This window comes from Ctenocephalides felis, unplaced genomic scaffold (assembly GCF_003426905.1).
Source record: "Ctenocephalides felis isolate EL2017-DRISC unplaced genomic scaffold, ASM342690v1 CF-g0.4_SCAFFOLD_01492, whole genome shotgun sequence".
Classification (NCBI taxonomy): domain Eukaryota; kingdom Metazoa; phylum Arthropoda; class Insecta; order Siphonaptera; family Pulicidae; genus Ctenocephalides; species Ctenocephalides felis.
In genome coordinates, this window is record NW_020537646.1 from 48,767,903 (window position 1) to 48,791,706 (window position 23,804).

General features: G+C 30.3%; 1 protein-coding gene and 1 long non-coding RNA gene across 3 annotated transcripts in view; one reads left to right on the top strand and one right to left on the bottom strand.

Annotated features, from left to right (window-relative positions):
- LOC113370306 (probable phospholipid-transporting ATPase VD) overlaps positions 1-23,804 on the bottom strand; it is a 420,055-nt gene that overhangs the window by 162,454 nt on the left and 233,797 nt on the right. The window lies entirely within an intron of this gene.
- LOC113370307 lies at positions 15,982-16,334 on the top strand. Its single transcript, XR_003366560.1, has 3 exons — positions 15,982-16,005; positions 16,098-16,141; positions 16,207-16,334. It is a non-coding gene; the product is annotated as an uncharacterized LOC113370307 (long non-coding RNA).

Here is a 23,804-nt window from a genome sequence, read left to right on the forward strand (position 1 = left end):
ATTGTCATTCAAACAACACATCCTTACACTCCTAAAATAAAGTATTCTTTTTCTAAACTCTAGAAATTGTTTAGAAATACCATACTTAGCAAAACAACGTTTGCCGGGTCAGCTAGTATATAGCTAGTATGAAAAAATAACGGCTGATAAATATTCGGCTGAAAAATAACTCATAAATTCAATTTTTGTGAAAATCTTTTTTAGTGAAAAAGTGCTAACGTATATTCAAACATACAGGTAATTAGTTCAATTTTGTCATTAACCTTTTTTTTTAAATTTTTCATAACTTTCAAGAATTGTTTATCATTTTTAATATCCTGTTATATAATCCACTCATTTATTTTTATCATTTTCATTTTGATCATATTATCATATTTCTGTACATTATTATTTTTTCAACTAATTTATTAATTAAAAAATCCATTTTCTTTTCTTAAACATATTGTTTGCTTAAATTTCATCAAGATCATGTTTCTTGACAGATGTCCTGAAGATGGAACGTACCTAGTTCCGAAACATCGACAGTAAATAAATAAATAGTTTAATGAATTTCTCATTATTATATGTCTAAAAGAATAAAAGATTCGTATAGAGGTATATAGATGAAAATTCAAGGTCTTTTTCTTATTAATTATTGCTTTGGTAAAATTTATGATAGAAAAATTATCTCTAAATCATTTAATTATCTTATCTCTCTAATTATCATTTAATTATCTTTACAGTAGTGCAATTCTAATAAAATCAGAATTACAAAGTTATAATCCAATTAATGCGGTGGGTGGTGACGGAGTGCAAACTGTTTTCACTTCTGAACTTAAGATAAAGATTGGCCTATTTCCGGCACACGCTTTTTTCCTCTCCATTTACTGCAATAATTTTGTTGATCGTAAGTTGAATAGAGCATATGTGAACAGGATTTGACAAATTAATTCACTTTAAATATGAATATTACTTTGAATTATTAGTGAGAATAATGTAATTTAGATATTAAAATGACTAAAAGCCAGTTAAAATATGGTACAAAATTAAAAAAATTATAAGCAACATTATTGAAGCAATTATTTTGGGTAGAAAAATCCAAGGTGATATTGTACCTTGACCCCGAATGCTATATATTAATTCTTTCTGAATTTGTTATATCTTTTAAAAGACTTCAATTTTCAACATGTATATCTTATGCTGTGACCATAAATCACAAAGGCAGACGATCATTTTTTGTGTGATACATTTGAAAAATCAATGTTTTAGGCGTGAATAAACAAAAAATCATTTATTTATACATCCGCATCTACAAGTATGACTAAAAAATTGTATAACCCTTGGCATTAAAATAAATTGAGCTATTGGAAATAAATTTGCGGAGTATAATTTTTAATACACAATTTTATTGAACATATTTCAATATTTGTGAAAGGGATAATTAAAGTGTTAACAGTGGGAATTGAGAATCATCATTTTATTTGAAGCAGGTTTACATTTAACATCACTCATATATTGATATAAATAGTAATTCGAAAAACAATAATTATTATTTTCCACTGAATGGAAAATATTAGTATAAGATATTGAAAACTCCTAGGTAGATGTGGGTACAGGACAACGTCTGTCGGGTCATCTAGTATACATATATATATATATATACTAGCTGACCCGACAGACGTTGTTCTGTACCCACGTCTACAATGTTTCAATATTTTATACTAATATTTACTGCTTAGTTAAAAATAATAATTACTGTTTTTTGAATTACTATTTACACCAATATATGAGTGACGTTGAATGTAGAACTGTTTCAAATAAAATGATTGTTCTCAATTCCCACGGTTAACACTTTACTTATTCATTTAACAAAAAATGTTCAATAAAATTGTATATTAAAAATTATACACTGCGATTTATAGAACAAATTTATTTCCAATAGCTCAATTTATTTTATTGCATTTAAGGGTTATATAGTATTTTTAGTCATACCTGTAGGTGTAGGTGTGGATGTATAAATGAATAATTTTTTGTTTATTCACGACTAAAACATTGATTTTCCAAATTTATTACACTAAAAATGATCGTCTGCCTTTTTGATTTATGGTCATAGCATAAGAGACTCGTGTTGAAAATTGAAATCTTTTAAAAATTACAACAAATTCAGAAAGAATTAATATATAGCATTCGCGGCAAAGGTGCAATATCACCTTTTATTTTTCTACCCAAAATAATTGCTTCAATAATGTTGCCTATAATTTTTATAATTTCGTACCATATTTTAACTGGCTTTTAGTAATTTAAATATCTAAATTACATTTTTTTCCAATAAATCAATATACGTTATTGCTTAAGTTTATATTTGAAGTGAATTAATTTGTCAAATCCTGTTCACATCTGCTCTATTCAACTTAGGATCAACAAAATTATTGCTCTGTGAATTTTTTTACTGTGCTCCAATTTACTTGATATTTTGGAAATAGGCTAATCTTTATCTTAAGTTCAGAAGTGAAATCAATTTGCACTCCGTCACCATCCACCGCATTAATTGGATTATTACTCTTTTAATTCTGATTTTATCAGAACTTGTAATACACTATTTTAAAGATAAATAAATGAGCTACAACTTTCTCTATCATAAATTTTACCGTAACTTCTCTTATTGTGAAACGGCGAAGGGTTAAAGGGCTCGAAAGACCTCTGGTTGGACAGCCACGCACTCCTTAATTAATACCTCTATCAATATTTGTGTAATGGAAAAATAATGAACAACAATAATTAGTCAGAAAAATACTTCGAATTTTCATATATATATACTTTTATACGTATTCTTCCAGAGATATTATAATGAGAAATTGGATGTTTTTTTAATGTTTTTTTTTTCATAAAATCATTAGTTTTTTGAAAATCGTTTGTACTAAAGTTGTGGTATTTTCTAGAATCCATCAAAATCCCTTAAACCAAGTTAATTCTAGATGGAATACGATTATTTTTACATTTGGTGGAAATGGCACTGAAAAACTATTTGATTTATATGAAAAAACATTATATGCGTCTTTTATTTGCATGATAGTTTACTCATTTTACACTTAGAAGTACTCAATTTAAAGCTTATTTTGAGCACTATAAAAACCCATTTTCATATCTAGCCTAATAATGTTCCTAAAACACTATAAAATAGCAATTTATTAAGATTTTAATTGATATAATTTTGTTCATTACATGATTTTCGTTAAAATGTATATTTTTGAAGATATTAGCAAAAAATGATGAAAAACGCAAAAAAGAAACAAATTTTCAGTAGCCAGTAACTTGAAAAGTATTTGCTTTTTTGAAAAACATTATTAAACATTTTTCTCTTATAATTAGTTCTTTTATCGATACCCAACGTTATTTTGAAAAAAGTAAAATTACACCACTGAAAAGAAATGTCATCCACCCGAGAAGTGGTAAAGGAGTCTAAATTGTTTTCACTTCTGAAGAGTAAGATAAACCTAGTTCCAAAATTCCAAACGAAATGGAAAGCAGTAAAAAAAGTTCAAACCGAAAGCGCTTCATTGAGTAAATATTCCGTACCCAATGACAAACATATGAATTTTTGACACAATGAAACTTCTAAATATTTTTTTTGTATTGTGACTTAGTATAGTAAGGCAAAACGACGTCTCCTTTGCACGAATTCATACGACGAATCTGTTCGCAAAGTGCGCAAACAAAATTATTGCAAGCAAAAGCAAACCACGCGCACGTTGAGAACACGATTCGCCGTGCGCGTCAGTCGCATGCGCAGACCGTCAGACGCTTGTTATATTATTTGCATCTTATATTAATTTAATTTTTGGCACATCTCAGCTGCTTTTCGGCATTAATAATGTAGACATTACATTTTCCTTATTCATAATCATGAATTTATTATATTTTAATATTGCCTTAGCCTATAAGTGAATAGAAATGTTTGGCAAATGACAGTCTTCAATTGTTTTTAATGTCAAACTAAGCTTCAAATATTTTCAAGGGTAAACAATGATAAGCGGTTTTTTGTAATTTTTTCTATTTATATCTACAATCTAACTATATTTCTATGAATCAAAACATTCTAGAAAATTTCCCGAACAAACTTCAGGAAGATTCATAAAAATCCGAATTATAGTTTAGGAGGAAAAATGAAACTTACATTGTTACAGAATAATTTTATATATAAGATATATATATATATATATATATATATATATATATATATATCTATATATATAAAAGAGGATCGCTTTATGTGCTAACACTTATAACTCACGAACGGCTGAACCGATTTAGATGAAAATTGGCAGGGAGGTAGTTTAGAGCCAGGAGAAGGACTTAGGATACTTTTTATCCCGATTTTCAGTTTAATTGATAGTATATTTATATATATATAAAAAAAATACTAGCTAGCCCGGCCACGCGCTGCTGTGGCTCAGTAATTGGTGGCAGAGAGGTAGTTTAGAGCCCGTTTTTCATTCTAATTCAGAATTAATTATTTATAAACTATCCATGTAGTTTATTCAATCTATGATACTATATATATATATATATATATATATATATATATATATATATAGGGTGGTCCTTAAAATGGTCATTTTTGAATTTCCTTGCTCCCAGGGGCTCAAATGGTTCCAAATAGATAAAAAACAAGTCTCTGAAAGTTTTAGCTCTTAATATTAACGTTTAGATAGAGCGCAATTCAATCAAAGTTTTGTATGGAAAAAGCATGGAATATTTCTCAAAAATTTTAAAAGTGTGTTTTAGATGTAATTTAGCGAACAAATGAATGAATAAAACTCATTCATTTGTCGCTAAGTTATACTTAAAATATTTTTTTTAAATTTTCAAAACTTTTTTCATGCTATTTCCATACAAACTTTGATTGAATTGCGCTCTATCTAAAAGTTAATATTAAGAGCTAAAACTTTCAGAGAATTGTTTTTTATCAATTTGGAATCATTTGAGCCTAATAATATATATATATAAGGTGAAGTGAAGTTTAATAATAATGCCGCGACCAAGACTATATATATATATATATATATAAGGTGAAGTGAAGTTTGATAATAATGCCGCGACCAAGACTGAAAAAGAGCATTACTTACATTTACATGTACATTTTGTCGAATAACTTATTCCCAGTTATAATTTCCCAGAATTTATCAAAGAATGGTTAGTAATATATGAAGGTACGGGGTTAAAAGTTTCACGACCAAAGTGTCAAAATCCAGTAAAGCTGAAGCATTGTTTAACAACATTATTTGAAAGTGAAGGGAGAAAGATGTATAACCAGCTATAACCTTGATTCTTATGACTTTGATATTGGGAGATAAACGGTCATCTTTGAAAATCCATAGTAAAAGTATTTTCTTCTGTTGGTAGCTTTTTAGCATTAGTTAAAAATGTAATTATTTTGTAAAATACCTTTAAAATTAAAATAAGACATTAAACCTGTTTGCCATCTGGCCGTTCCAAGTTACCCCGCCTATAGGGTAAAAAGGTCTAGATAACAAATTTTTGAAAGACAGCAAAAAAAGCACATTTTTAAAATGACGAAGTCTGTAGTTTTACTGAACGTAGTCAGCTAATCGTTCGTTTGAAATATTTTTGATTCTCTAGAAATTGTTTAGAATATACCTTACTTAGCAAAACAACGTTTGCCGGGTCAGCTAGTATATATATATATATTTAAATATTAATTATGAGCAATACAACACTCAGATTTTTAACACACACTTTATTTGGTAATTACAGACGTTTTGAAACCATGGTATGCCTCATCTTCAGTGTAATTTCAAAACAGTTATTTATACACTACACATTCTTTGATATTTCATTTAAATTACATTTAATTTTTGAAAATACAAAAAACACCAACTATCACTTGCAGAGCTTTACACAGTACTAAATCATGTAAAACCCACAGAAATATTTTAAACAAATCTCAAGTATTGCGGTGAAGAGACAGGATGGGTTTATTATAATGTAAACAAATGGAGTGCGCAATCACATATTAGAATCAACAAATGTAAAAACAGATTAATTTATTGAAGAGAATAAGATAAATGAAAAATAATTATACATTAATAATGATGTTTATATAAGAGTCGTGTAAAATGTTTGTGTCGATTCTCAGATTTACGCTATTACATGCTTCGTTTAAATAAGTATTTTTCATGGAATAAGATTTGGGGATTATCAAAACCAAACTTATGGCTATTGATATTAGCATGATCCACAAGCGTACAATTAAATTTTTATTATCTATTTTTTCGCATTGTAATTCAGGCTGCCTGAGTCTTTTTTCTAAGTTCTGACAAGTCTGACCAATACAAGAACAATTACAATCCAAACAATTTATTTTATAAACTGCATTTTTCTTTTTTGTTAAAAGAGTTTCGTCTTTAATGCTGGAATATAAAATTTTTATTTGTTTTAATAAAGAAAAAGTAACAAGAATATTGTTTTTAATAGTGTTTTTGATAATTGGTTAAAATTATTGTCAAGATATGGAAAATAAAGAGGGTATTCTAGTGTAGAATTAAAAAAAAAACGATTTTTTTGTATCATATTTTCAAAGTTTAACTATCTAAGAATATGGGTACGAGAAGATTTTTGAAAAATTTAATTATTTTCGGAGATATAGGCATTTTACTGACCCGGTCTCCAAACAGGTTTAGAAGGGTCTAATCAGGCAAATGGCATTAGGAAGTCATTAGACCAATTTATGACAGTTTATCGTCAAATGAATTATTAATTTGATGTTTAAGTTCAGAAACTCAGAACAATGAGTCTCTAAACTCGTTGATTTGGATTTTCGCGCCGAAACATATTCATATCCCAATCTCGGGTAATTGAAATAGCAACATTTATTACTGTTTGCATATTCAGTGAAGGTTTCTTTCCGATTTTAAAAATGATTACCCTTATGGTAATGCAAATTGGGCCAGAAACTCATTCATTTGCTATAATACGAAAAAATGCCCGGATTGAACGATTTGAAATACGTACATCCAAAGCTTCAAAGAAGGCTCAAAGAAGGTTAGAACTGCTCGATTCGAATAGAAAAATGCAGAAAATAGTTTTTTTGAAGTAGAAGAAGGTCCGATGCATAAAGCAGGAATGACAGATTTAATAAAATAAGTAAAACATATCATTTTATGACTTTGACAGCAAAAAATTTCATGCAAAACTTTAAATGCGTTTTTATCAGAACAGATTTTTTCAGTACTGTTGACACGATTTCTCGAGTTCTTTAAATTATAAAATAAAAATTATAAAATTGATAAGCTTTTTTGGGAGAAATAAAATAAAACTAGTTAGTATTTTGCCTTGAGGCAAGTTACATAAACTTCCCGATATTTGTAAATAATCGACACAATCAATTAACAATAAATTAATTTATGAGTGAATAGATGTATTCCGAGTGGATTTATCACACATAACATGAAAACGAACGAACACGTTAACTCGGTGTATTTTCAAAAATCAACAATTTTTATAATTGAACCAGTTACCGTAGGACTTTAATGGTTCAGTATGTTCATTAAGACTTATTGTTATACTAAGTAAATAGTCTAATTTTAATTTTAAAAACGTCAAAAAACTACTCATTTTCTCAAACTTTGATAAATTTTTGAAATTAAACTACTTGTAGTAGGGCCGTAATATATCAGTAAGTTCTATAAGACCACGATATATATTGCCAAAAAAAGTTCCATAAAAATCGGCTTAAATTTTTTTTTCAACGGTTAATTACAAGAAAACGGCTCCGTAGATTTTCACATAAAACTAATCAGTATCATTCCCAACTAATGTGTTTCGACCACTTTTTGATTTTTAACTTCCCGTAGGGCAAGTTATAGTAATCGCAAAAAAATCAAAAATGAAAATTTTTATATATCTTTACGTTTCAGAGGTTTCTGAACATTTTGGCATATCTTAGAAAAAATGGATGTATGTGTGTGTATGTGTGTGTGTATGTATGTACGTGTTTGTATGTATGTGCGGATACAAATTTTCGTCGACGATTTCGGGAAAACGGATCAACCGATTTGAATAATTCAAAAATCATTCGATTCGTATTGATAAGGAGACGTGCTGATTAGTTTTTGGCGAAGGCAGGTCTAGCCGTTCCGAAGATACGGGGCAAAAAGTGCCGAAAACGGTAACTCAATTTTTAAGAGAACGGAGCGTCCGATTTGAATAATTCAAAAAACATTTCTTTTGTATTGACAAGATGAAGAATCGATAAAATTTTCATAAAGGTAGGTCTAGCGGTTTCGGAGATATGAAGAAAAAAGTAAAAAAATGATCCTTAGACATATGCACATCAAATTATCAGATATTTTATAGAGATTTTAACAATAAATATACATTTTGTTAACATTCCTATGGGTTCCGTATCAATGCTTATGCGTTAGACAGCGACGCGGCGCTTACGCGCTTTATATTTTGTCCCCATGCAGTTAAAGCAGTACGATTGCTTTGAAAAAAAAAGTTAAGATCTTCCACAATATGTCAAAATAAAGAAAAAAAATTTTTTTAAAAAATTTTTTTGACGGCAAACTTTGACGGATTTTCAAAATTAAACGGATTGTCGTAGGGCCGTAATATTTTAGGATGATCTAGAAGACCATGATATCTATCAACAAAAAATAAAATTCGTGAAAATCGCCGAAAAAATTTTTTTTAACACTTTATTACAAGAAAACGGCCCAGCCGATCTTTACCAAGAACTAATTAGGTACATCAATTACGAAGAAACGGTTAGGCCAATCGTCGCACAAAATTGATAAACGATAGTCCTCATCGAGATCCATCGAATGGCATTTAAATTTTTGAAATCGGTTCAGCCGTCTCTGAAATCTGTTTACGCACACGCCCACACACAAAAAATGTACATTGGTGGATGTACAAATGGATTACAATGTACATGTGTAAAAAATAAATTATAGTCTGTATTTATAATATACTATTTTATTGAACATATTTCAATATTTGTTTGTTTGATGGTTTTACGTGGCTCACAGTACAATTAAGGAGTAATTAAGTAAGTATTCCGAAGGACTTTATTATAGAATATTTAGCGAAAAATATAAAATTAATTGAAAAATCAAATAAATTTTGATATTATTTACACATGAAATTATAAATATCAAAAAAAAATAAATAAAAAAAAATATCTGAATCTGGAATTGAACCCCGGAGCAAAAATTAGAATTCCACGACGATAGCCACTCGGCCAATCTGCTGTTGATAAGGAAAAACATCGCAAGCTATGCATGCCGCGCGCTGCTACAATGCAAACTTTAATTAATTTTTATAATTAAACCGCTTTTCATAGGCCTCTAATATTTTACCGGAGTAAGTTTGGGCATCAAATCTACCATTGTGCCAAGTTTCATCAAAATCCGAGACGAGATTTCTTTTAGAGAAACTACATACGATAGAACATACATACGTAGAACAACGTCCTACAACTAGTACTAACCAAATAAAAACTAGTGGGGTGCATGGCATCGTGCCTTAAGGCAAATCTTAAGGAACTTCCCGTACCGTAACGAAATATTCGACGTTCGAGGAATATTAACTGTTTTCAAATAGATTATTATTATTATTGTATCATTGTCTAATATTTATAAGAATTATATAAACTGAATGGCAAAGTTAAAATTATTTGTTTAAAGTATTTAAACTTTAAAAACACAATTTTAACCACACTTTCGGCGGATAGGATTTCGGGCTAACTTACACCCGTAGCGGGGTTTTTACAACGGTGCGAATGCGTAAGCATGGCATGAAAGCACAGTCTTTTACGTACAATACTTACTGCCTAAATTCTTACGCAGTAGTGAATACACTATAATTTAAGTTATTATGAGGTAAAACTATCAATACTGAGTGTAAAATATTTGCAAAAAAGATGATTATTATTACGCAATAATAACCATATGTTTAATCATATATAACATATGTTTATGCAATAAAATAAAAAATGTAATTAAACCTGAAAATTTAAAATAAAATACACAAAAAAGTTTTTTATACGTTTGCTTACGTAATTACACATAAGTTTAATCACTGAAATAAAAAAAATAATTTATTCATAAAAATTATTAAAACAAAATACACAGAAAAGTTTGTTATACATTTTTTACGTAATTATTCATAAGTTTAGACACTGAAATAAAAAATAAATTTAAACATAAAAATGATTAAAACAAATACATAGAAAAGTTTTTTTATTGAAAAAGTTAAATTAAATATTACAAAAATATAATTGAATTTTAATAATTCGCTAGCGTATGATATTTAAAAAAAACACTCTCCTTTATGCAGAGGCACACAACACATTTGGCACATATAACGTGTTAAACTTTTTTTCTGCTTTTTGTACAAACTGTGCATTGACATTGAGGATACATCTTAGACCCACCTGTATAAATTTTAACTAGTTTGTGATTTTGTGCATTTTTCAACCTATTTGGATTAGAGTCTACAAAATTTCTTGGTAAGGGTATATTTCGGCGTTGTGTAACGTTGTGCACTTCTATCCATTCTTTTGCTACTTCATGTAGAAACCATTTATATTTCTTATTGAAAATTGTGTTTAATTTTTTATAAACTATATACTCATCGCGAGTTCCCTTGCGTATTCTGCCCATCAATAATAATAAACCCAGCATTTTTTTATATCTTTACAAGTAACAGCTTTCCACTTTAGTGAATTTCCAGCGTGACTGTCTATTCAAATTTTGCATATGATAGCGATTTGTTTCTATCGCCATATGCTCTAGCATGATACCAAAGTGCAATTTTAAGTTACCCGTTAATCGAACACAATTGAAAATATTGTATAAAATTCGACATACAATAGTAAATTAGTAAGCTACTTTTATTACACGCTGATTATCGTTTTTGACAAAATTACCTGCCGTCTAACAGGTACATAAATCAGACATATCAATTCAAAATTATTTATAAAGTACCTGCATTATAATCACATTATGTACAATCACATGAGTTTTACGTTAAATTCGATTGGTTGTAATATATTAAAAATTTGATCAAAATATAATTAGTGATATAGTATATAAAAATAGTCATTTTATTTATCAAAAACCAATAAATTACTAACAAATATAATAGAAACTTTTACAAATGATAGTATAGAATAAAACTTTTACTGAAAACAGTTTTTTCAACCTAAAATAAATGATTAAACATGTAATAAATAAATACATAATTATGTATTAAAAATATTTTACGAAATATATCCATATTTACGTAGTAGAAGTATTATTGAATAAGAAATCATAATTGTTAGAAGAATTATTGAAATATTATTGGAGAATAAATTATAGTTTTAAAAATATTATTGAACTTATATCAGAATTTTTAAAAATATTATATTATAATAAATTAATATTATAATAAATTATAATTTTTAAAAATATTATTGAAGACTACATCAGAATTTTTGAAAATATGATTGAAATATTACTACTACAGAAATAGAAATTTCGTTCGCTCTTCGCATCTAGGTTGTGCCGTTCCAAAGCGGGTAGTCCTACTCGATACCCGCCTTTAGTGCACAGTCCAAATGCAAGGTAAAACTACCCTTCCCGCCTTTAGTGTGTTAAAACAGAATTAAAATTAAAATCTGGATTATTTTCGATATACAAAAAAAATTTTTCGAAGAAAATTTTTTTTGAAAAAAAATTTGAGACTAATATTTTTTCCCAAAAGCAATTATTTTGTTCAAATAATCATAAAGTTCTTGGAACAAATTTAAATCGGGCACTTAGTTCTCTCAAAAACTGCCACTTTTTGCATATTTAGCTCTGCATCTTCGAAATGGCTGCACCTGCCTTTGCTAAAAACTAATCACCTCTTCCCCAATCATTACAAATTGAATGTTTTTTAGATAATTCAAATCGGATACCCCGTTCTCTCAAGAATTCGATTTGTATTTTCTGTACTCTTTGCTCCGTATCTCCGTAACGGCTGGACTTGCCTTTGCCAAAAACTAATCAGCACACCTCCCTATCAATAGGAGTCGAATGTTTTTTGAACCATTAAAATCGGTTAATCCGTGCGCCCGAAAACGTGGATAAAAAAATGCGGACAGGCAAAACACACACACATACATCAATTTTTTCTGAGGTATGTCAAAATGTTCAGAAACCTTCAAAACGTCGATAAATGCAAAAATTTTCATTTTAGATTTTCGGTCCATTACTATAACTACCCTACGGGAAGTTAAAAAACGCTAAAAACACTACTACTCGACAACACATATACAACAGACACTATACGATCATATTAAGAAGATCACGGCAATACTAATATCAAGACTTTTGGCCATCTTACATGTGATGTGGTTTGGTAAGTATTATTGAATAAGAAATCATAATTGTTAGAAGAATTATTGAAATATTATTGGAAAATAAATTATAGTTTTAAAAATATTATTGAACTTATATCAGAATTTTTAAAAATATTATATTATAATAAATTAATATTATAATAAATTAAGAAAAATATTATAAAAAATTAAAGAAAAATACGCTAAGCAAACTATATGCTGATCTTACCCATATTGGCAAAAAATACACTTTCAAAAAATAGAGTGTTCTGTGATTTTTTGAAGATAATTATAAACATTTTCTTTTTATCCAGATATATTTATTTATCCAGATCATGTTATAAATTATATACAACAGTGAAATACCACGTTCACCACGTTTGAGAGCATACCGACCTTTACGCTTTTGCTCTTTTCGTTAAAATGAAAAAAAAAAATGCGTGGTTATCAAATACTACTGCTGGATGAATTTTACACCCAAAGAAATTAGTCTAGCGACTATCTCATTACAACCATCTCACCATTATATTCGAGCATTAAGGGGGTATTCTACTGTAGAAGCATGAATTTTGCCCGGTTTTTGAAGCGCTGTATAAAGGAAACAAATGATATTTTTACTATCGATTTTTTTATCATTTGTTTATTGATATTTTATTATTACACAAAAAAATTATTAAAGAAAAAAAATTAGAATTCACAAAGTTATGAGCAGTCAAAGTGGGAGCTCAAAAAAAAAGAGGGTGTCCTGGCGTGCATGATTCCAACCCTCCTGGTGATCCGAAACATAAAAAAAAGATGGATTCTTAATTATTATAGATGTGGCTATCGTATGAACCTTGGATAAGCCAAAAAAAAATTTTTTGTTTGAATGGCGGCAGTTTGAAAACAAAAATTTTTTTTTCGTGTTTTTTTTAACAATTCCGAATTTTTTAAAAATACTAAATGAAAAGTTATAGTTTTGGTAGAGGTCCATGCGATAAAGCAATGTATAGAGAAGATCCTCTCCAAATTTGAAGTAAATCGGTTCATTAGAACTCGAGATATCCTTACCGCCAGCTCGAAAAAAGTAGTTCCGAGAAAAACGCGTTCAAACCTGAGTGGAAATTTGTTACGGCAAGCCCTAACTCAGGTCCGGCCCCTATAGGCCCCTATAGGGCTGTACTCCGGCGTCCGTATTACGGAATTTAGTGCATGGCCCTCATAGGGGCCATATATGGGCGGCCCTAATATGGTAATTTGAATAGGGTCCATAAAAGGCATGCCTGAATTCAGCCCTAACACGGATTGCCCTATAATAATTGAAACGGGCCATATTCGGATGCCCTATTGTACCCCTAATACGTATTGCCCATGATATGATGATACGGTCCGTATTGGAAATTCATTACTAGAGCCCTAATACGGCTTACCCACAGATTATTTAGACAAGCCCTATCTGCATTCTTTATTTGAATCCTACTAGGATTCCATATCAATAGAATCAAAATAGTTTGATTTATTAATATTTTGTAAAAAAAAAGGATTATAATGTGTATTATTGATCAATGATTGTCGTTATAGTCTAAAATAAATATAGAAATAAATTACATAATTAATAATAAAGAAATAATAAATAATAAACAATAAATGAATTATAAAAAATAACTATTAATAAATAATGACAATATGTAATCGGTAACAATATATTTCTTCGTTCTTTCCATAATCTGCATGATACCGTATTCATTATTATCAATATATTATAAATATAATATACGAATTTACGAAAGCTTTATACAACTTTGAACAAAAAATCCAATGGTAATACAAAACCAAAAAGTGTTTTTTTTTAATAAAATTAATAAAATCATGAAAGATAGGAAATTACATAAAATTTATTAACAATAAAAATAATTATTGAATCGATTATATAACAAGATATTAAAATTATAGCGAATACAATAAAATAATTTTTTAATAAAAATAATACTTTTTGTGATTAGAAGTTATTAGGTATATTACTATTTTTCGATTTTGTCATGTGAGACATATAATATATATATATATATATATATATATATATATATATATAAATTTTTATAGGTCGTCGAATAAAAAAATTAATGTACTATAAGTTATGATCAATTTATTAATAATAGTAGTAGTTTCCTCATTGAAATTATATATATATATATATATATATATATATATATATATATATATAATCATATCGAATGTAATAAGTAGAAATAATAAGATCAATTCTGCGTACGTGAACTGTTTGCATAAGATATAGGACCTTCTTAGAAAATTCGTCCAGCACACATATATCGTATTTATTCATTTTAGAGTCTAGACTATACATGAATATTAACTCATATCGAGTATCGAAAGTGTAACAATCAGAAACAGGATCGATGACCTTTTTCTTATGCGTACTTGGTCTATCTAAAGCATAGGACCTTGACATAGGACAAGTAGAAAAACTGAAATAAATTTACATAATTTTACTTCAATAATAAATATCAAAAGTTTTACATTTCATTTTAACATATTCTAAATACTGCTAAACATTAACATCGAATGAAATAGAGTGGGCAAGAGTAAGAAAGATCGGCGCTATGTCACACGTTAACTTTATAGATGCCGGCGTACAGCAGATTGTGAACAATATACATTTATGATTGCTCATATAATACGAATAGGCAACAAACATTTTGTCAAATATTATTTCGAACAATTTTTTTATGTGGACAGAAATACTGATATTAGTTCAAATAGATCTAATATTGAAGTTCTACGTAAAAAAATTAATAGTACATTAATTTTTTTATTCGACGACCCGCCGTTGCATATGATATTATATAAACCATTGATTGATAATATGGAATACGATCGAGGCACCAATACATGTGTGTAAGAACTTCATCTTCTATCAAAGAGGACCATTGTTAGTTTTTTAGTTCATTACTGAATGCCAAGCTAAGCGGTCGTTATTTGTTTAATAGGAAGTGCGAAAATTACGAAATATTATTACGATATATTTTTATTTGTTTTAAAAGAACGTCGTGTAATTATCGTTTAATAATCAGTGGAAAAGTAGTGTATTGTGTTGTTTTATTTCCCAATGATACAAGTGAAAATAGAGTATCGATGTAGTGCCGGTGGATTGGTTGATATATAATGAAGGATAAGATAAATTCGAATGCCCATTTTTAAATAATTATGAGCTATCGGGAGAAAATTTACTTCTTCTTCAAGATTTGGTGAAGCGTCGGGCGGCACCAGCATCGGATAATTGGAGTCTTCATGAGGTGGATGTACGAGATTACGCGAGTAAGTATTATTGATCAACTACGTATTGTGTATTTTGTTATATACACACAAACACACACACACACACATATATATGAACATATCTTTGATTTGAGTTGTAATTTCAGATACATATTAAATTGCCTTCGAAAAGTTGAAAATATTGCAACAAAAGGAATATGCGTTTTCTACGGACAATGAAGAAACCATAAACAGAAGGCAAGATGTTCTGAAAAAACAATACCGCTTGAATAAAGGGCGTTTTGTAAATCAGAATAACGTCGATCAGCAGTTGTCGGAATGTAACATAAATTTACGCAATAAGTCGCGCAATGCTTCAAGTAAGTGTATTCTTGTTAACAATTTATCGTGTATTTTTCTTTTTATTACTATCGAATAATTTAATTTTAATTTTTAGTTTTTATTTTTTTAGTGTTTAATGTCTTAAAGACAGTGAACTTGTGAAGTGTTTATATGGTAGGTATTATTCACACAGTACACATAGATGATTTTATTATTTATGGCTATACATTTTGTTACAGGTATAATGACAACTGAATCAATTAAAAATCCGCAGTTGAGCTCTATTAAAGAGCAAGCATTTAACCAAGCCCTCGGGAAGGTTATAAATTATTCCCGTGATTGGGAGAATGGAAGAGATCATAGGCGGACCAATAAAACCTAATTAACATTTGTTATTTATTGTTATTATATATTAAAATATTGTTATAAAAAGAATTAACAAAAAAAATTTAGCATATGCATTTTTTATGGGCCATGCCAATTATTATTTTCAGGGCCACATCAAATATATTTCTCAGGGCCATATCAAATATATTTTTCAGGACCATATCACATATTATTTTCAGGGCCGCATCAAATATATTTTTCAGGGCCATATCAAATATATTTTTCAGGGCCATATCACATATTATTTTCAGGGCCATATGCTTATTTTAAGTTAAGGGCCAAGTTTGATATTTTTATAGGGGCCATTTCATATTTTCGATTAGGGCCCGGAACAGTTTGCCCAACACAGACCTTATCCGGCAAGGCGTTACATATCGCATAGGGGCCAAGTACGGTTGCCGCACTGGGACCCTACTTAATTTAGGGCAGCCCTGATCCGCGCCATACTTCAATTTCCAGTCGGGAAGTTTTGAGACTCGGTCGGATCCGAACCGAGGCCACGTCACTAAAACGGCTATAACTCAGGAAATAATAGTAATTTTGAAAAATCCTTTTAATGACATATTTTTGAATAACTAAACTTTGAAAATATGAAAAAAAAAATTTTTCGATTTTTTCAAAATTCTACAGTAGAATACCCCCTTAAGCAAATCCGCATGCCACGCCCGGCAAGGCTCACAAATGATAGAAAAAATCATTAAAAAAGAGCACAAGTTAAGAATAAATCTAATAGCTGAAAACAGTAGAATGTTGTGACAAATGATAATACTGATATTTTTTGATAATACTGATATTTTTTAAAAACTTGGAAACTTCTTGATAATATTTGATACTTTTTGCTCCCTATCTCTGAAACGGCTGGACCTGCATTGCTAAAAACTTATCAGAGCGTCTCCGCACAAGTAGGAATTGAATGCTTTTTGTAGTAGGAGCCTTGTACCTTGTACCTTAAAGCAAATTGCAGGTACTTCTCTTACAGTGATTAAACATGCGAAATAAAAATAATCAATAAAAAATTATCAAGAAATAATAATAATTGTTTCAAATATTTCAAAATAATTATTATAAATACTATAAATTTCATCATCCTATTTTATAAATCAAAACTAGTGGTGTATGGCATCGTACCTTAAGGCAAATTGCTGGAACTTCTCGTATCGTAATAAAATATTCGAAGAATATCATATAATGATTTCAAATATATTATTATAGGCACTGAAACTTTCAATATTCGTATTTTATAGACAAAATTACGTTAAGCTACGATTAAGTATACGTTAAAACTAAACTAGTTGGTATTGGTATTTTGCCTCGAGGCAAGTTACATGAACTTCCCGATATGTGTAAATAATCGACTTAATCAATAAAAAATAAATTAGTTTGTGCTAGTGAGTAGTTTTTTGACGTTTGTTAAAATTAAAATTAGACGATTTACTTGGTATGACGATAGAGTACTTGGTCTTAATGAACATTCTAAACTATTAAAGTCCTAAGAAAACTGGTTCAATTATAAAAAATTATGATTTTTGAAAATTTGCTTTTAGAAAATACTCCGAGTTAACGTGTTCGTTCGTTTTCAATTATGTGTAATAAATCCACTCGGAATACTTTTAATTACTCATAAACTAATTTATTATTTATTGATTAAGTAAGCCGTAATATTTCAGTAAGTTCTATAAGACCATGATATATATCGCCAAAAAAGTTCCATAAAAATCCGCTCACAGTTAATTACAAGAAAACGGCTCGGTAGATTTTCACCTAAAACTAACCAGTAGCATTCCTAACTAATATCTTTCGAACAGTTTTTAATGTTTTAAAATCGATTCGGTAGTATGAGCTTAAATGTGGACGAAAAGTTTAACACTTTTTCGCAAATTACAAAGAAACGGTTTGGCAGATCGTCGCACAAAACTGAAGGCGTTTTTGAGAAAACGTCGATTAAAGGTCAAATTTTGACAAATGCCAAAAAAAGATACACATTTTTGCAAATTTTGACGAATTTTAAAAGGTAAACGACTTGCCGTAGGGCCATAATATTTTAGTATGATCTATAAGACTATGGTATCTACCGCCAAAAAAATCTTAAAAATCGTCGAAATTTTTTTTTAACACTTTATTACAAGAAAACGGCCCGGTCGATCTTTACCAAAAACTAATCAGCACAATTCCCGACCAATATCTTTCGAACGTTTTTTGAATTTTTAAAATCGATCCAGAATTGTGGGCTAAAATGTAGACGAAGAATTTTCACTTTCCTGCGATTTACAAAGAAACGGTTCGACCGATCGTAGCGCAAAGCTGACAAACGATAGTCCTCATCGATGTACATCGAATGGCATTTAAATCTTTAAAATCGATCCAGCCGTTTTTGAGAAAACATCGACTTACGGCAAAAAATCTGTTCACACACACGCGCGCACACACACATACTTTTTCTAAATTTGGTCTCATTCGATTCAGAATGGCTTGAAACGTCGAGAAAACATAAAATCGGAGCATAGCGAATCGGATTTTTTGATGAAAACATAAACTTTTCCTTCGGGAAGTTAATAAACAGAAGTTAATGGAGAAGAGTTAAAATGATGGTTGTGTCTTTTATTTTCTAAAAATTATATAAACTGAATTGCGAAGTTAATAAGAATTTTAGCTAGAATTAAAATTAAAGTCAGAATTATTTTCGATATTGAAAACAAATTATTTTTCCCAATTAAAAAAATGATGTAATTTTTTTTCTCTCCCTAAAAACAATCGTTTCGTCAATACAACCAAAAAGTTTTCAAATCATTCAAATCGGATAACCCGTTCTTTAAAAGCTTGTTAAATTTTTCCACTTATTTCTCCGTATCTCTAAAACGGCTGGACCTGCCTTTGCATACAACTTATTTGCACATCTTCCCGCTAATATGAACCGAATATGTTTTGAATAATTCTAATCGTATGCCCCGTTCTCGCAAAAACCTCGTTTCCATTTTCTGCTCTTTTTGTTTCTTATCTCCAAAATGGCTGAACCAGTCTTTGCCAAAAACTTACTGGTACGTCTCCATATCAATTAAAATCGAATGCTTTTGAATCAATCAAATCGGTTGATCCATGCGCTTGAAAACGTGGACAAAAAATTGTACTCATACATACACATACCATTTATTTTAAGGTATGCCAAAATGTTCAGAAACCTCTAAAACGTGAAGTTATGTAAAAAAATTAATTTTCGATTTCTGGACGACTACTATAACTTAGGGACCGATACTACCGTATAACAAAAAAATGTTATGGCAAGGCCATGTTACGCTCCAACTTCCATACATTATGCTACTAAATCATACTGAAAATGTCATATATTTGATGTATATTCAAGCGTTTTACACATAAACCGCAACGTCACTCGTATGTTATAAAGCCGAGCCAGCAACACCATGTTATCTAACATCGCTTTTTTTATTATTATTGGTAATAAAACTGTAATGAAAATAATAAACAGAGAAGGGAAAGGAAATCATTGATTTGTGGTGCTCTCATGTCATGAATCTATTTTCGGGCAAACTACTATTCATTATCATTATAATGAATTTGAAATATTGGGTACAGTATGAATAAAGAATAAAAAAAAATAAAGATGTAAAACTGATAAAATTTGTGCACGCCATACAAAAATCGCAGATTAACTATTTTGATTACATTTAGATAATGCTTTTTTGTGATTTAAGTTATTGGCTATGTCCATTTATTTTAATAAAATATACTCTTTGTGGTAACACAAAGCGTAGATAATATAATTTTTAATATTAAACATTCTCCAAATAAGCAAATCGTTAACACCCCACTACGTCGTGTTCTCATGATCATCATCCGTCGGGGTGGTTTCATAATATCACACCCGACCAGTGTGTTTGTCAAAACACGCCAAAAAGTTGATCAACAATGACCACATAAAAATATCACCCCTTTTCTGTACTAGTACGCGATATACTTTTGCAGTGAAGCTATGTTTTCTATCTGACAACCTAAGAAATACGCCTGACTGCATACCAACCACAAGGCTTTTTTAACATTTAGTATGAAAAGCTCTTCATAACATGGCCTTGTCATAACATTTTTCTGTTATGCGGCAAAATCGTCCCTTAACCTACGAGAAGTTAAAAAATAAAATTTGGATACGTTATCTAATCCTGTATTCTCGTGAATTAATGATTTGAACGTTTTTTAAAACTAGTTGGTATTGGTATTTTGCCTTGAGGCAAGTTACATGAACTTCCCGAAATGTATAAATAATCGACTTAATCAATAAAAAATGAATTAATTTATGAGTGATTATAAGTAGTCCGAGTGGATTTATCACACATCATTGCAAACAACCGAACGAACACGTTAACTCGGAGTATTTTCTAAAAGCAACTTTTCAAAAATCAATAATTTTTATAATTGAACCAGTTTCCGTAGGACTTTAATGGTTTACTATGTTCAAAACCACTATCGTTATACCAACTAAATCATCTAATTTTATTTTTAACAAACGCCAAAAAACTAGTCATTTTCTCAAACTTTGATAATTTTTTAAAATTAAACTACTTGTCGTAAGGCCGTAATATTTCAATAAGTTCTATAATACCACGATATATATCGCCAAAAAAAGTTCCATAAAAATCGGCTTAATTTTTTTTTCAACAGTTAATTACAAGAAAACGGCTCAATAGTCCCCATCGAGATACATCGAGCGGCTTTTAATTTTTTTAAATCGGTCCAGCCGTTTTCGAGAAAACGTCGATTTACGGCAAAAACACACATATACTTTTTCCAAATTTGGTCTCATTCGATTCAGAATGGCTTGAAACGTCGAGAAAACATTAAATTAGCGATTCGGATTTTTTTATGAAAACATAAACTTCTTCGGGAAGTTAATAATAGCCATTGGTGTATAGTGCCGGAAAATTTAGGACTATGGATTGTAAATGATATTTGGGAACGCATTCTGGTATTGAAGAATTAAACATATATTTATTGTCCATCATTTCTTCAATATGTTTCTCTGACATAAAACCGCATTTCGTCGCTTAATTTTTTGCATTGCTCTAGCGCATTCTCAATAAGAAATCAATTTTCAAGATATTTAATTAGTTAGCTTTCAATTAGTTAACTTGAAGATTGCAAATATTGTTATGCCATATCTCGGAGTCATCCAATATTATAGGGCAACATGTGGTAACACCAAAACTTTGGTAACACTGTGGTGCCCCATTGGCAATACTGTGTCCGCCACAGAAGAGCGAGGAGCAGTTCATGATCATCCTCAATTAAACCATTATAGCAAGCACTTCCATTTAATTAACTTCCCGTAGGGTAAGTTATAACAATCGAAAATGAAATTTTTTATATATCTTTATGTTTCAAAAACTTCTGAGCATTTTGGCATTCCCTAGAAAAAATGGATGTATGCATGTGCATGTGTGTGCGTATATGTGTGTGGATACAAATTTTCATCGACGATTTCGGGACCGATTTGAATAATTTAAAAACATTCGATTCGTATTTATAAGGAGGCGTGCTGATTAGTTTTTGGCAATGGCAGGTCTAGCCGTCCAGAAGATACAGGGCAAAAAGTGCCAAAAAGGGTACCTCAGTTTTTAAGAGAACGGAGCGTCCGATTTTAATAACTTAAAAAAGATCTTACTTGTATTGACAAGATGAAAAACTGATTGAACTTTTGGGAAGGCAGATCTAGCGGTTTCGGAGATCTAGTAAAAAAAGTAAAAAAATGCTATTTGGCGGTCAAAAATAATCATAAGACATAAGCACATCAAATTATCAGATATTTAATATAGATTTTAATAATGTGTATTCCTCCTTTAGTTTTACTTGCTCATTCTGTTTATTTGTTATAAGATAAATATAATGACAACCATTTTCTGTAGTGTGTACTGCTGAGTGTACTTCGGCGTTTTCGGTAAAGTCATTTCTTCTTTTTGGAGTAAAAATGACCCTTGGAGTGCCATTGGAAGATAGGTTGATGTTATCGTCGGAGGTTGTTACTTTGTTGTTGATAATGGATCCATTGTTTTTGATATCGACGAATTTGTCATATGCGTTTCTCAATAATAATACAATCTTTTCTTCAATATTGCAATCTCCGTATTTAGTGTTGTACCTCGATAAACAAACTGCGACGACGTTCGCCTTTCCGGGTTTGTACTTGACGTCGAACTCGTACTCATCCATAGCGAGCTTCCAACGTATGTGTCTGGCCGTGGAATCCTTGCAGTTATACAGATATGTCAATGGCTGGTGGTCAGTGTAGATAATAAACTTCTGTCCATATAAATAAGGCCGAAACTGTCTAACACTCCATATGATATCTAATATCTCCTTATCTATTATGGCATAGTTCAGTTCCGCCTTGTTAAGCTTTCTGGAAGCAAAAGCCACTGGCATCTCTCCTGCTGAAGCGTCTTGAGCCAGAACCGCTCCTATGGCTTCACCGCTGGCATCCGTCGTCAAGATAAACGGTTTATCAAAATCCGGGTATTGCAATATTGGTGCCTTTATAATAGCTTTTTTTAAAAGATTGAATGCTCTATCTTCCTTTTCACTCCAATTCCATGCCTTATCCTTCCTCAGTAATAATGTTAGTGGATTAGCAATCTTTGCGAATTCCTTAATAAATTTCCTATAGTAGCCTACCAAACCTAGGAACATTTTAACTTCTTTAGGATTTATTGGTGCCCTAAAGTTTTTAACTGCTTCTCCTTTATCAGGAATAACGCCTTTTTCTGATATCACATGCCCCAAATAGGTCAGCTCACGCCTTAGGAACTCACATTTTATTGGCTGGAGTTTTAGGTTGTGCTCCTGGAGTGTCTTACCGTAAACGATAATGTCGTCCATATACACTAATCCTTTAAAACCTTCGACTCCTGCCAATACCATGTTCGTTAACCTTTGCAGGGTGATTGGTACATTCTTAAGTCCAAAAGGCATTGAAATTTTCTTCCAATAGCTGAAAAAGCTGTCTTAGCTCGGTCTTCTTTATCAGTTCCACTTGGTGAAAACCGCTTGCTAGGTCAAGGGTTGTGAAAAACCTCGATTGGCCTAAGTGGTCCAAAATCTCAGCTATATTAGGCAACGGGTAAGTGTCGCTGGCCGTAATTTCATTTAGTTTCCTAAAGTCCACACAGACGCGCCATCTCCTGTTGCCGTCTATATCCTGTTTTTTTGGAACCACTAGTAGAGGAAAATTCCATGGGCTATCAGAAGTTTCAATTATATCATTTCTCAGCATCTCTTCTATTTGTTTCTTAATTTCAGCATGCTGAGCCTGAGGGAGTCTATACTGCTTTATAAAAATGGGTTTATTATTTGTAGTTATGATCGAATGTTTTGTGGACTCTGTAAAAGATAATTTATTTCCCTCAAGATAGAATAAATTATAAAAGTCTTCGCATATTTTTAAAATAGA